Here is a 16,808-nt window from a genome sequence, read left to right on the forward strand (position 1 = left end):
AAGCTAGTCATAAAATATGTAAACAAGTTTAATTCCCCAGTAATAAACCATTATGTTTTCTGTGAGGGCACAGCAAACTTTGGCCTCAATGGGTGAAAACTAGTACATTAGCAGTCCCAAAACTACAAGATATATTTTCAAGAAATCAAAACAATAATTGATCAAAGAGGAAAGTGTATCTTGTAAAAATGGAAAGAAATCTTACAATTCCTTAATGAGAAGATGAGAAAATAATTGACCTCGGCATTATAGAACAGTCTTGGATTGAACACTGAGTGAGACCTAAAACACAAAACTAAATTATCATCTCTGAAACTAAAAATAAAATGCAGTACTAGCTTTTATGGCAGGAGATACCTGTAGATCTACAGGTGTTTCATCTTCTGCTAAACTCAGTGATAATGAGAAAAAGAACTTAGAGAAACATCTGAGGGCTGTCTGTCCACATGGTCCCTCCTATTCTGTCCCTTCATTGCCAGCCCTACTGACCATGCCGTTCTCCTTGCCACCTCCCAGGTAGACAGCGCTTGCCTACTCTCCCTGGGCCCAGTGTGGTCTTGGTGTTATTCTGTATTTATTTCCAATCAAAGAACTTGACTTCTTTTTTTCAAGTACTTTTGTTTTCTTCTGATTAAATACTTTTTTTTTTAAATCAAAAGCTTTGACATTCAGAATGATAGTCCTGACGTGGCTTTCAGAGGCTATTTTCTGAAACAGACTATTTGCTGGATCTTAATCTTTGCATTTCTTCCATAACAATCTTGTTCTCCTATAGATGATGTAGGTGTCTCCGACTATATAGGGAAAGAAGATACATGCTCTACCATTTTGGCATATCATCTTACTACATATAGATTAATTACCTACTCTATGCTAGAGGAATGGGACATGCATCGCAGAAATTCCCTCTCAATGAGTTTGTCGTCCTTCACTCACATGGTCAACAGGGAAATACTTGTGTGGATCACCTGAAAGGCAAAAGCAGCCAGCCTGCATTTGTCCTACATGTCACACTTGAAATATGAATAAATGAAATATACTGACAGTATTCCTCCAAAGATAAATCTAAAGACCATTTAAATCGCCATAAACAGAAATAATGGTGATCACTAAGAACATTATATTTAGATTATGAGTTGGTATGCTTTATTTATTTTTTTGCATTTGCTTCATTTTATGTTTTTGTATCTACTTCATTTTATGTTTCTGCCTTTGTTTTTACATAGTTTTTCCTGTATTACCAATTTCTAATGTCTGTTGTTGTATATTTTCTATATTCTTGCAAATTGTAAATTTCCTCTGTATCTTCTTGGAACAAGATAGTATATAAATAACTAGGCCTTTGATATGTGAGTAGGTCAGTTCAGAGAAAGTTAAAAGTATGCTCATGCACGTTCAGAGTAGAGGAATAGATGGGTAGCAAGTATAACACTAATCCAACAAATCTTTGGTATATATTATTCAAGTAATTACTGTCCCTGGAAAGTCTATTTGCCCCTTCCTAAAATATGTATTCAACCAAAAGTTCTCAGTATGCACTGAAAACAGATGTTGACAAATTCACATGGTCTGAAACACATGAAATAGGTTGAGGAAAAATGTCTCCACATTGGAACTTAGCAGCATTGTAGCTGTGAGTATAACTATTTGGATGGGAGTTTAGGTCATGGAGAAAGTGAGAACATTGTTGATACCAGAGAATTCACAAGAAATACATCAACACAGGGAATATAAAGGAAAAATAAAATGAGATTCTCAAAATTCTGGTCAAAAGGATGCATAGACTGTACCTACTATTTGAAAGATCAGAAAAAGTAGGGAAAAAACGAGTTGACAGAAGACTAAAATCTCTATTTATGCATATTTAATTAAATGATGGGAGACACATCACAAGCTTATAAGGATAATTAATAATAATTGAAAGTATTATAAAGCCAGTTACAAGAAAATGGAGGAAGGAGAATGCAGTCAAAGAGAGAATAGCATGGGAGAAATGACAAAACCAGGCAAGATGTCTCAGGATACTGGCAGGATGCATCTTCCTAGGAGCACAGGTCTGAGAACATAGTGAAGTCTTTCAGTTGATACAGTTCAAGAATGAAAAGAGTATTTTTGAACCTAGACTTTCAAAAGGCATCAGAAAACTTATTTCAGTAACAATAATTTCCCTGGAGTGATGCAGGAAGTAGCCAAGTTGAAAAAAATATTTTAACTCTGAAAGACATTTAGAAACACAAAGAAGGAAGATGGAAATGGAGGGAAGTGCTATATATTAATACCTATAGGCCAAGTTCCATGCTAGATACTGTTTGTGTTCTCTCATTCCAGGTTGCAAATGTAGCACTAAAATATTTGCAACCTGTGGAATATAACAAAGACATGTACAGACTAGGCAATAAAACAAAGATATTTACAAAGTAGGAAACTTCAAGAAAGACACCAATCAGAAAGGAATTTAATCGTTTGAAAGAAATTTCAGACAAGCAAAGTTGAGTGTCTATAAAACAATTGACCTGGACTCTTCAAAATGTTAAGGTCATGGAAGATAGAGATAGACTGGGTAATTAGAGAAATATGGCAGCTAATAGTATCAGAGTGTTATTAATATAATGTAAGTGAAATAAAAATATTTCTCAAGATTGTGTGATAATAGTGATTGTTTTCAACTTTTAAAAACCTGTAATTTGTATAATTTATTTTTATTTCTAAAAATATTCTGTCATCCTTTTTTATTTGTAATGCTATATAATTAATTTACATTACAATATAATAATAATAATATAAAATAATGTAATTTATTTTTTTCTTTGGAGCCCCTAAACACTTATGAACTTCAAGCCTCACAAAGCCCTGGGTATGCTCCTATGAAAGAGCATACTTAGAAATGAAAGAGAATGGCGAAAAATTTTTTTTTAGAGAGCAGTCATGTGCTATAGTAAAGAAAAGAAGTGGGAGTATTCATCTAAAATATGCAGCCATCTTCTGGCCAAAGGGATTCCCAGACCAGTTTAGATGGCTACATTTAAATTTTAATCTTTACAATCAATACTAAATATTTAAATGATCAGTTAATATGTATAACAAATTTATGCACAAAGTAAAAACCTACCTATATTATTATAATCAAAATATGGTTTTATAGAAAGACTGGCATTTCCACTGAAGCAAAATGAATCTGTAGAATTCTATTGGAAAGTTTAAATTGTGAAAGAGAAAAAACTAATTTAAGAAATGCAAAAGTTAAAAATGAGTAACTTTAAAGCTGGATTACCCTAGATATTTGCATTTAATTTTCTAGGCTCCTTTTTCACCCTGTTCATCTGTTATTAATCAATTCTGTGATGTCAGTGTGTGCATCTATATAAACAGGCCTGATGCAAGGGTTTACTTATCTAATGTTCAAAAGACAAAAAGTTCCCACCACTGGGTATCGCTATTAGTTTCCCACTTTTATACAAGTATTCAAAAGAAACATACCTGTCTTTCAAACATCAGCTATTTCTCAAAAATCAGCACGTGTGGTCTTTAACCACTTAGGTTCTAATGTTGCACAGTAGTGTTTTTGTTTATTTGGATTCTCAAGCTATATCTTAGTGCTGTTGTCCTCAAAACTAGACACTATTTATTACTTATTGCCAGAACCACATATTATAGAATCCAGAAATGTAGATGTATAGACTTTATTCAATTGTATATTTGTGCCCAGATTTCTGTGTTCCATCCAAGTAAGTAAATATTTCGAGTTTCAATTGCCACTTCAGTGCTTCAGAATGACATGTAAGCCCCCAAAAGATATTCTTACAAGATATTGTGTGTTAGCTACCTACAAGAGTGTTCAAAAGTGGTATAATGGACATTGAAGACTCAGAAGAGGGAGTATAGGAGGGAAGTAAGGGATAAAAACTTACCTGTTGGGTACAATGTATAGTATTTGGGTGGCAGGTACACCAAAAGCGCAGACTTCACTACTATACAATTCATCCGTTTAAGCAAAACCCACTTGTACCCCTAAATCTATTGAAATAAAAACAAAACCGTATTAACAGTTGCCATCATCTTAAATACATGGTGTGAAACTTTAAACTCATCAGCTACTCCATGAATGTTGTCTTGTTTAAAGAATATCTCGTCCCTGGCTTTCCCCTGAGTAACTAAGATACCAACAAGGTATTACTTACACTTATCTTTGACATCAGCCATCAGACTCACCAACAAACTGTGACTATGAAACAAGAGATGAGCCTTTAAAAAAAAAGAGCTTTAAAAAATGCCAAAGATCCATTAACTACTGATTCCTATGGGAGAGTTGCCTTCTTAGCATCCACTCCCTGACACTGATTAGAAGCATGAGATCTGAAGGCAGCTTACTGTTTGTTAGCCCCAAAATTACACTCTAGAAAGATACACAGCATCTGGCTGAATTCTGCTGTCAGAAATTCTTTTATAGCAGGGCCAAAAAGAGAGATTCTGTATCTTATTTCTGTGGCCAACACACTGCTAATTTCTAATCTGGTACAAAGATCTGATTAGTCAATGAACATATTTTGTTGATAAAAGCTCCAGAAAACAATTAAAATGCAAACTACTTTGTTTTGGAAACTATTGATACTGTCTACAAGACTTGCGTCTGGCACCCTAAACATTTCAGCTTTTATAAAACTCTGCATGTCCCAGTTTTTGGCCATGCCAGTTCATGATTATTCCCAATTTTTTTGGAAATAACCAAAGGACTAATTAGGTCACTTGTAGCTTGGCTTCAGTGCCAGGTCCAGGATCCCAGCTGGAAGTGAAGGCACTTAGGAGAGCAATCACCATGTCTAACGCGGCTGCTTGGCTGTGGGGATGATTGACATTTCAAGAGCTGAACAAGCTTAACATTAAATGAAAGGCATTGAGGCAGAGCTGACACTAGGAAATGAACATATTTGTTTTACAAATATTTGCCAGGCATTTGCCACATGCCAGCCATTGTGCTAGGTGCTTGAGATAGAAAGGTTAAAATGAAATAGCACCTGCCCAAGGAAACTACAGCTTTGGATTCAGACAAGTTTGTGCTTTACGATACAGTATGATGAATGCCACAATTGAGGCACAAACAAAAAAGCGGGATTACTAGATACAAAGGAGGAGCATAAAATTAGTTATAAAGGAAAAATGAGGGAGATTTTGAGGAAGAAGAAGTATCGCAGGGCAGGGATGACTAGGAAAGAATAGTATATAGAAAGGAGCAAAATGATGGAACACATGGCACCTACTGGGAAATCAAAATATTTAGAATATGGAGTACAAGCTCATTACCACGGCCCTTAAAACTCTGCATTATTTACCTGCTTCTTTCTTTTTCAGCATACTTTAGATGTTCACTATTCCCAAGTTGCTCAGGTCTTTGTTCAGATCCTCCAACTCTCTAAGCTCTTTCCTGACTCAGTCTTTGCCCATTGGGTTCTGCCACAATTGTAGCAATCTGATCCTTTACCCCAGCTCAAATATTATCTCCTCAAAGGCGTATTTAAGTGATCACATCTCCCTTATTCAGAACCATGACAACCTATAGGATCCTAATATTAGTAAATATAACAATTTATAATCCCTTTTTTCTTTGCATTTACAGTAGTCCCCCCTTATCTCCAGGGAGATACGTTCCAAGACTCCCAGTGGATGCCTGAAACAGTGGATAGTACCAAACACTAAATATACTATGCTTTGCCTGTACATCCATACCCATGATAAAGTTTAATTTATAAATTAGGCACAGTAAGTGATTTTGTTTTTAGAGAGGGGGTCTCATTCTATTTCCCAGGCTGGTCTTGAACTTCTGGTTCAAGTGATCCTCCTACTTCATCTCTCAAGTAGCTGGGACTGTAGCCACTGCCCCCCCCCCAGCCAACACAGTGAGAGATTGCTAATAACTAATAATAAAATAGAAAAACTATAAAAATATGCTGTAATAAAATTTATATGAATTCTTTCCCTTTCAAAATATTTTATTGTATGTAATATTCTCAGATCATGGTTGATCACTGGTAAGTGAAACAGCAAAAAGTCAAACCAAAGATAAGGGGCTACCACTGTACTTGTTTATCATCTATTTATTAAAATTTTCTATCTCCATATTATAATCTTTCGCTGTTTGTATAATATGAATGTTTACTAATCACTGCCTAGAACATATAGTAGAATGTCAATAAATGTGTTTAACAGGTAAATGAACATTTCCCTCCTCTTTACTCTTGAGTTTCAAGAGAGCAAGGATAATATAATATATCGTATCTACCTTTGTATCCTCACAGTTTAGGTCAGTTAGTGCCACAAAGTAGGCAATCAAAAAATTGATGATAATTGATTAAATAAATGAATGCAAGCTGCAGAACAGTAAGAGACTGGATTGATGAGGCAAGTCAGCAGCCAGATCCTGAAGGGCTCTTTAAGCCTCATTAAGGAATGTAGATTTTGCTCTGAGGGCAGTATGAGCAAATGAATTATTTCAAAATTGAGAGTGACATAATCAGAATTTTTTTAACATAGTAAAGGTTTCCCAGATGCAGTGTCACAATGAATCAAAGGGATACAAATATAGAAAACGTGTGAAATAAGTCTAAGTTAAAAAGGTAATAGTCTCAATAGCTTTTAATTGGTAGACATTTTTTGGTAACCAAAGATAGTTATTAATTTATTTATTTGTGTTCATATGTATGATACATAAAATTGAAATCTGCTTTCCTTAAGCTAAAAAGAAAGACAAGAGGGCATTAAAATGTCATGACTGTGTACTTTTGCTATCCTATGGCCTTATTCAAATATTCTAATTCTAAAAGGTAATTTACTTTTATTTATTTCTCTTATTTATACATCATTGATTTTACTTGTCAAAATCAAGTTCATTGATAGAAATCTTTGCAGGACAGCTGAGAACTCCCTAAGGAATACAATCTGACATTTATCCTATTGTTCTAACACAATGCATATATAGGAAAGACTGTTCCTAAATGTTTAAATATCTTATGCCAGGGACAAAGTATCAAGAGGCCATTTTTCTTAAAGACAAGAAAACAACCTATTGAAGTAGTAGACCAACTATATTACCCTTCTTTACAGAGAGTCTACATTTTATTGTCTGTCCAAATATCTATAGGAACAATAACCTCAATTGGGATTTATGATCTATTTTCTTACTACACTTATTTTCTGGCATTTTCATGGTAAAATGTAAACTTTCAATTCCACTTCATGAATAATAAACTTCTAAATATTTTTAAGGAAAACATAATTTGCCAAAAATATTAAGCAAAAGTGATTTTCATTAGATAATTGTTTTTCTATGTCTTTAGTAATCTTCAGTTTTTGTTATGTTATTGATTATTAAATTTGAAAGACACTAGGAAAATCAATTTTGTGGTTTATTCAGGGAAAAAGATTTCATGTTCCTGAAGCCTATATTATGAGTTAATTTATATGCCACAATAAAATGTTGTGACTGACTCAATATTTATAATTTTTAGTAGTGGAATTTAAAGAGACAGAAGGCAACAACTGGCCAAAGTCTTCTCTGTGGAGTCTAAGCTCCACTCTTTTCCCTGCAGAAGTGGCAGAGCCAAGCCATGGTGATGCTTCATTTCCCACGCTCTGTGGTTACTTCGTATCTTAGACTTCCCGCCAATTTAGTGCAATCAAACCTCTAAAAGAACAGCTGATACACTTCCACTCCTTTCATGACTGCTGTGTTTAGATGGTGGCTTACAGTGAGTACTCATGGAAACACTAATGTTTACTTCCACATTAGAAAGATTAACAAAGCACAACCTTCTTTCATTAACCAAAGTGACTCTCTCCTTTCAGTATTGAAAAAGCCTAATGGTGGAGAACAAAATGAGCTTTTTATTTTTTTAAGCAAACAAAGCTTTTAAAACTATCATTTCTATATTTCTTTATATAGATGTATTCCTCTTCTCTGTCCTCCCAACCATCTTCACTAGCACAACAGCACCAAAACACACACACACACACACACACACACCAGTATATGCTGTGTTATGTCATGATCTATATTAGGTCTCATGAATCAGAGTTTTAACGAGTGGGGGGCAGGGAATCTGCAGTTTTTTCAAGGCAATAAAAGTTTGACAATCCACTGCTCCCAGCTCTTGATAAATAGTACGCTATCTGTCCATATGCGTATATTTACTACCAGACACAGAGGGAAACATAATCTTACTTCCCTAGTTAAGTTCTGAGAATATTCTAAAATGCATAGTCAATGAATAACTGTAACAATTTAAACCATGACAGACCAAATTTAATACATAATTTTAACAACAGCTCTATATAGTCTTTATGAAAAATTTCCCAAAATAATATTTAATTATATGTTATTTTAATTTACTAGCAACGAGAAGGCTAATGTCTGCCCTAGCTATTGATGTCTACAAACTGATATGTACATGTCAATTTCTTAATTTGCACAGTTAAATGTGAGCCCATCCTTTTGTTTACATTACTTCACTATCCACCATTAATGCAATGCTACTAAATGAATGACCTTAAACTATTATTTTAAACATTTTAACATCACAAAGCTTGTTCTATTTGTAACTAGATATATTTTGAGTAGGTATAGAGATAGCTGTTAGTAGAGATTAGGGGTTTCATAAAGTAAAGACCAAATGGGAAAAAAATTGGCTTTAAATTTATTTGATTTGTTAGACAAATAGGGCAGATTAAAAAATTAAAAACATGACTTTTGTGTTTATTTGAATTGGCAGGAGAGGTGAAAGGAACCTGACCTATTTAACCTCCTTTCTAAAATTGTCTTAAAACACGTTGTAGTTGGAATTAAATACTTGGCAGCACAATAGGCTCATAAACCTAGGGTGACTTGCAAGCTTCAGTTAAAGACAGCAAATGGTAATGTAAACATGAACTCTCTTTAGTTTTTCAATTTAGACTATATGAAAGATTTAAAAATGAAAAAGACAAATTATATAGGAAGAGAGCAAGAAATTGCATTCAGAAAAAAATTTACCTTAAATCAAAATGGGTAACTAAAAAAAAAAGTACAAGGTATAAATTCTGGCAAGTCATATAATAAAATGTATAATTTATATTCATAAAATACTGGTCTGTTATATAGATTTCACATTATTGAACTTGATCTTTAAAGGAATTTTCATCTTCCTATATTCACCATTGTTCTTTGCTTGTTTTTGTTTGTACAACTGGGGAAAATGATTGAGCAAAATTAAATTATTCAGAAATACAGTAAAAGAACTAAGAACAGAATTGTCTTTATTGGAATTTTTTTTAATATTCTCTAAAAGGAGTCTAAATTTGAAAATTATGTAATTTAATTAAAGTATAAAAACTAATTTTTTGTTCTGAATTGTAAAATCTTGGATATGACAAACAATAGCTGTGATGCATGGACTCCCACATGTTTAAAACAAAATTTAAGAATCTCTAAATCACAGCATAAAACTCAGAACATAAAAATTATGTTTGAGTTTCAAGCTTCACAAACAATGAACATTTCCAATAAGGACACTCAGTAGGCAATTTGATCATCTCACTCTAGGTTTGGGGGATATGTCTCAGTGCCATCAACATTGATCCCAAGACCTCATCCCGCTGTGAAAATAAAGTAAGGCAGGTTAGCCATTGGTCCTACATTTTGTACCTTTATAACTGCAGAACTTCAGCCTTCTTCCAAGGGGTTCTCTCCATCTATTAATAGAATTTGAAGAGCATCAGATTATACACCCAATGAACCTATGAATCATCAGCACCAAGGCTAGATCCCTGCAGAGTTGCTCTCCACACACTGCTTAGCCCATTCCTCTAATCCCTGTTCCCCACTTAGGTAAGTACTCAGCGTGATCCAGACTTACACTCCTGCTGCTGCCGCCCTGCTCCCAGACAAAGGTGTTGTCTTCAATCTCTGAAGAAAACAGTGAAATGTCTTCCTTATTTTTATTCTGCTCTTTAAATTAATAGACGTTAGAGACACAACTCTTTCAGCATTTCACACAGCTCTTTATTGACACAGCATATACCTGCTCCTAGAACATCTAGGTCAAAGCTGCCACACAGTACCAGGAACCTTGGGCCCTGTTGCCGAAGCTGTCTCGTCATGGTCATGCCCTACTTCACAAGTTCCTAGGTGGAATTTTCTCTTATAGCTCAAAATCCCGCTATCTGCCTCCATTCTCATATCCCAATCTATTTACCTAATACAACTAAATGTATCATTCTCCTATTAGGCATTTCAGCTTCTACATAGATCAGAAAATACACATAAATTAGGGGTCAGGGCATTGAGGAGAGAACAGTGTTACCTATTTCTATAAACTATGTATAACATTGAACCATCCCAGTACAAAAGAACTTAGGTGCTACAGATAATTATTAACAAATGAGTGATAGTTTAACAGGGTTCACGTTGTTGTCTATACAATTTCATGATCTCCTAAGAAAGAAAATATTATTTGCAAAAATTCACCTGAAAATTTTCATTTTCATGATACATTATCATGATCATGATTTTGATCATTCTCTCCAACAACAACAGCAACAAGTATAACAAGGTCTCAGACTATCTTTATACTCTCTGTCCTTTTTCTCCATGGTACCAACATCCCACATACATTTCATGATTGCCGGGATGCTCAACTTTATTAAACATTCCATCCCAAGGCACTAGGAGCATATCTGGAGTAGAGTGGACATTCGTTGTAAATATTTATTGAATGAATGAATAAATGAATAAAGCTTATTAGTCAGTTTGGGCTGCCATAACAAAATACCACAATCTGGGTGGCTTGAACAAAGAAATTTATTTTCTTACAATTCTGGAGGCTAGAAGTCCAAAATCAAGGTATTTATGGGTTTGGTTTATCTTGAGGTCTCTCTCCTTGGCTTGCAGATGGCCACCTTCTCACTGTGTTTTCACATGGTCTCTTGTTTGTGCACCCACATTCCTGCTGTCTTTCTGCATGTCCAGATTTCCTCTTGTAAGAATACCGGTCAGATTAGATTAGGGCCTACCCTAAGGATCTCCTTTTAAATTGATCACCTCTTTCAAAACCCTGTCTTCAAATACAGCCACATTCTGAAGTACTGGGATTAGGAATTCAACATATGAATTTTCATATGTTCAGTCCATCATGAACTATGAACATTTACCGCATCCACTCAAAATTCAAGATTACAATGAGACAGGCAAATACCAACTTACTTATGTGAAAATTTCATTATTATCTATTTAGTCAATAAGTATATTTATTCTACAAGAATCTGAAATAGGTGATCAGCAGGTGCAGTGGCTCATGTCTGTAATCCCAGCACTTGGGAAAGCCAAGACAGGAGGAACCCTTGAGGCCAGGAGTTTGAGGCCAGCCTGGGCAACATAGCAAGACCCTGTCTCTACAAAAAATAAGAATAAAAGAATTAGCTGGGCATGGTGATACATGCATGTAGTCTCAGCCACTTGGGAGGCTGGGTGGGAGGATTGCTTGAGCCCAGGAGTTCAATGCTGCAGTGAGCTATGATTGTGCCATTACACTCTGGCCTTGGTGACAGAGCAAGACTCTGTCTGAAAAACAACAAGCAAACAAAAATAGATTTAAAAATTATTATTTTTACTGATTTTCTTCCCTATTAATAAATTATTTTACTAATGGAGACGGGATGCACCGTATGGGGAAAGGACACGCTTGTGGCCCTGGCTTGAGCGAGGCAAATGCATTTCATGTAACCAAAATGTTTGTACCCCTATAATATCCTGAATTTTAAAAAATAATAATTTATATATAATTTTGTATATTTATTTTTCTCTATGCAGAAATATTTCCCCATTACTTTTAATAAGAAAAAAATAAAATAAATTCTAATAGGGAAAAAAAAAGAAATTAGTTCCAATACCAATGTTTGTACAAGAAAACTAGTTAACAGGCTGTGGTTGTTCTCATAAAATCCGTGGCCAGTCTCAGCGGCTCAATGCTGTAATCCCAGCACTCTGGGAGGCTGAGACAGGAGGATCGCTTGAGGTTAGGAGTTTGAGGCCAGCCTGAGCAAGAGCGAGACCCTATCTCTACTAAAAACAGAAAATTAACTGGGCGTGGTGGTATGCGTCTATAGTCCCAGCTACTCAGCTACTCGGGAGGCTGAGCAGGAGGATCACTTGGGCCCAGGAGTTTGAGGTTGCTGTGAGCTAGGCTGATGCCACAGCACTCTAGCCCGGGCAACAGAGCAAGACCCTATCTAAAAAGAAAAATAAATCCCTTCACAAGTAAAGTATATTAGGTAAATTATCCTGAGAGAGTGTGAAAAATGAAGAGTATAAGAAAAAAGGTGAAAATAAAAACAGAACTCTAGAGTATCCAAATGTAAGGGCAACATTTGTAGTGTAGAAGTTAGGTATATGGATGGGTTTTGTAATAAATAAAGAAATAAAAATAAAAATCATAAAATCATTGTAAAAGAGAAACAGAATCTTGCAGTGGTTAAAAGCAAAAGCCAGGAGCAAAGCTAATCTGCGCCTGAATCCATGCCCCACAGCATCTGGCTGTAATTTCGATGATTTATTTAACCTTTTAAAACCTGCTTCTTCTTCAGTAAAACAAGTATTAATTAGAGATTTTAAAAATAAGGTAAATAAAGAGCTGTGCACAGTGCCTAGAGAACACTCGATATTCAATAAATGACAAGGAAAGAAGGACACAAATTAAACTAAATGTTAAACATTCAATTTACTCACATTAATATATGGTTATGGATATGTGGTTCATTTGGCACATATTTGGCTTCCGATTCAGAGCAAGAGAACAAGATTGAATCATTATCTTTTTCTTCTTCAGCATTAGCAGCTTTTCTGTAATTTACATTTATTGAATGCTTCCTCTGTGAGACAATATGCTAGACATTTTGCAAGCATGATCTTATTGACCGCCCCCTCTACACACACGCACGTGTGCCCTCACACACACACACACACACACACACACACACACACACACACACACACACTATTATTATTCACATTTTTATTAATACAAATGAAACAAAGCAAGTTTCCCAACATCACATACTTACCTATAACTTAGCTCTTTACAATTCCAGAAACAGAATTTTGGCCCTGTGTTCTTATTGTCAATTTCAAATATATTATAAAATATATATCTTAAAATATATTATAATTACTTATTATTGGAAATCTCTACCAAATAAAAAGGTCAAATGTTTTCTTTTGCATTTTCTTCTATAAAGAAGATGTAACTGCCAAGTAAACAAGTTAACTTTGGACATATACTGAAGAAAGTAGCTAATCTCTAGGCACTTTCACTTAATAGGTGTGGACCATGGGGTGATCCTCCCCTAAGGAACTGTCTTCCTTATTCACCTTGCAAAAGAGACCTTTTGCCTTGATAAAGAGACAGTTACTTGAAGATACCCATGCCATTTCTTCTTGCCTGCCTTGGTCACTGATGTGGAAAGACAGGATGCCTGGGGCAATATGAGTGATTTTGTCATCATGACAGTAAAACTAAGGACCTCTCAGAGGTGTCAAATTCAACAACTCTTGAATCACGTTAGGGCTTCTTGTTATAAGTCTTGAACTAATATTGTGCATATTGTTTAAACCATATTTAATTGAGCTTTCTCTCACTGAAAGCCAAAAGCCTCTCCAAATGACCCAAGTTTGCCTCACTGTGCAAAAATCTTGAATAATAAAATGTGAATTAATTGTGCTAATTCTTTATTTTGATTTGTTTTTTCTCTACTACACATACAACTTTATTATATTTTTTCCTGAGGAAAAATAAATAATAATTTTAGAATACAGAATGTGGAAAATTGTTCTTACACAAAAACTATTTTTATGTATGACTAAATTAACAAAAAGGCCATTGGCAAAAAATGAATATCTAGCAAAAATAATTTCACAGATGTGAAAATTTTCCATGCAGCTCTAATTATATTTCCCATAAAACAATTGTCATTTTTCATATTTAGATCAATACCATGCCAAAAATAAAAAAGAATGCCTCCTGCTATCATTGAAAATGATCATTTTGCTAAAGTATCATTTATTTGGGGGTACACTGCTTCATCATTAGTGATATAGGAATTCATTCTATCTTCAAAAACTGTAACACAATATATTTTCAGTGCAGACCATTTATTCAAAATTTGGAGGCTTGGTTGGCTGTGAACCGTACGTAATGCTGTTGCTATCACTCTCCTTGGTACTTATTATTCCTGAAACACTTTCTGAAGTTTTCAAGCTATCATCACAGTATCACTCAACACTATAGTCTCCAGTCATCTATACCAACATTGACATTTTTCTTAAGGGCAATATAAAGAACAAGGAAAGATATTCAGAAGCCAAAAAGATGCTTCTTTTCTTCTAAGAGGTTTACATCTCAAGATTCTCAAACAGAATTTGGTATAGACAGATATATAAGCTCAGGAATGCAGCATAGATTTGAACTTGTGGGTACCCATAAGCTAAATGAAATAGTTTTTTTTTTTTAAACATAAGCAGTTAATAATTTTGTGCTACAAATTAGAAACCCATGAGAATCTGTACACTTTTTTACTGTTCAAAAAGTGTAGACTTCCTTCTGTCCCCTCAAAATACTTCTCAAACAATGTCCATGGCATACTACAAAATCCCTGAAATCAGATGATGTGTTGTAATATAAAATAAAATGTTCTGTTAGCCTATCTGCAATATACATTTAAAATGTTTAGAATGTATATATTTTTTTAATTTCAGAATATCACAGGGGCACAAAGGTTTTGGTTACATAAATAGCATTTGTACCACTTGAGTCAAAGTTATAAGTGTGCCCATCACCCAGATAGTGTACACTGTGCTCATTAGGTATGATTTCACCCATCCCTCCCTCGCCTCTCCCACTTGCATGATTTCCTCTTAGTTTTACTTCCATCTTTGCACGTGAGTGTTGATAGGTTAGTTCTAATTTAATAGTGAGTACATGTGGTATTTGTTTTTCCATTCTTGCAGTACTTCACTTAGGAGGTTTGACAACTCTTAATCAGGAAGGATGTTCCTTTTTCCTATGATTGTATTTTTTCCTTTTTTTTTTTTTTTTTTCTTTTTTTTTTTTTGAGACAGAGTGTCACTTTGTTGCCCTGGCTAGAGTGAGTGCCGTGGCATCGGCCTAGCTCACAGCAACCTCAAACTCCTGGGCTTAAGCGATCCTACTGCCTCAGCCTCCCGAGTAGCTGGGACTACAGGCATGCGCCACCATGCCCGGGTAATTTTTTTTATATATATATTTTTAGTTGGCCAGATAATTTCTTTCTATTTTTAGTAGACACAGGGTCTCACTCTTGCTCAGGCTGGTCTCGAACTCCTGACCTCAAGCGATCCACCCGCCTCGGCCTCCCAGAGTGCTAGGATTACAGGCGTGAGCCACCACGCCCGGCCTATTTTTTTCTATTATATATTCAAACATAACTTTCTTTATGTTAATTATGGTAATACTAGGTGGTAGATTGGGGAAATTGAGGCTTGCTAATAACCAAGTGAGCTTGAAAGCTGATCCTTCAGCCCTAGTTAAGCCTTGAGATGACCACAGGTTTTGCTGACAACTTGACTACAACCACATTGAGAGACCCTGAGCCTAAATCACTCCATTAAGCTGCTCTAGGAGAATGGAACTTCAGAAAGTGTATGAGATAATAAATATACTAAGTTGTTAAGTTTGAGGTAATTTGCTAAGCAGCAACAGAAAACTCATACAGATACAAAGTAAACAAGAGCTATTTTTTTGGCCATTCTAGTTGAGTATAAATAAAAGAGGATTTGAAGATTGATAGCAGAATCCAGTTTGCAGCATCTTCAATTCATCGTCTATGGGTATTTTTAAAAAGTATTTATTTCAAACTGTAGCTTAAATCATTATCAAAATACACTTTAACTTTTTTGTAACAAAATCCCAAGTTAGAGAGGACTTATAGCTCTGCTTATCTACTTAATTGTCTCTCTAACTATCCAACCACCCACCCACCCATCCATCCACCCATCCATCTTTCCATTGATCTGTTTATTTATCTAGAGATTTGGACTAAGTTAAATCTATCTGAATATTAACAGTCAAAATTATTGAACCTAAAATTTTCTTGCATGACTGATTCTGTCTTAAAAAATTTAGTTTATTTCTTAATGTAGTATTCATTTTATAATGATAATGATGCTTTATGGTATTAAGTGGTAAAATCATGACATACAATCTCAGGAAAAGAAAATGGAGAAAGCAGTTGAAGGTAGAAAAAATCTGAGTCAACAATCAAAACATGGCAAATATGGTCTAATCAACCTCTATTGAGGCAAGTATACTGTGTGACTTTCTGTTAAAACAGGAGTTTTTATCTTAACAAGATTACATTTTAGTAAAGCTTCTCCTATTTGGTCAATGCAGAACAATAATTTTAGATTTATTAATGTGAAAAATACAGACACCCAATACTAAAATTAAAATTTTTTTCTATTGCATATTAACTCTTTCAGTTTTGTATTGCTACAAAAAAAAAACAACCCACACTTCATAGTTTAAAACAACAATAATAATGTGTATGTTATTTTCATGATTTGGCAACTAAGGTGGGATGTATCTGGTTTGGGTTTTTGGCGGGGGCAGTTGTTTATCTGTTTTTGTCCATATAGTACCTGCCTTCATCCAACTGACAAAGATGGCTTTATCATTTGGGTTGGGTGGAACAGCTGGGAATTGGCAGGGCTTCTCTCTTTTATCATACAGACTCTAAATGTGGCTGACATCACA

Source organism: Lemur catta, chromosome 1, assembly GCF_020740605.2.
Source record: "Lemur catta isolate mLemCat1 chromosome 1, mLemCat1.pri, whole genome shotgun sequence".
Classification (NCBI taxonomy): domain Eukaryota; kingdom Metazoa; phylum Chordata; class Mammalia; order Primates; family Lemuridae; genus Lemur; species Lemur catta.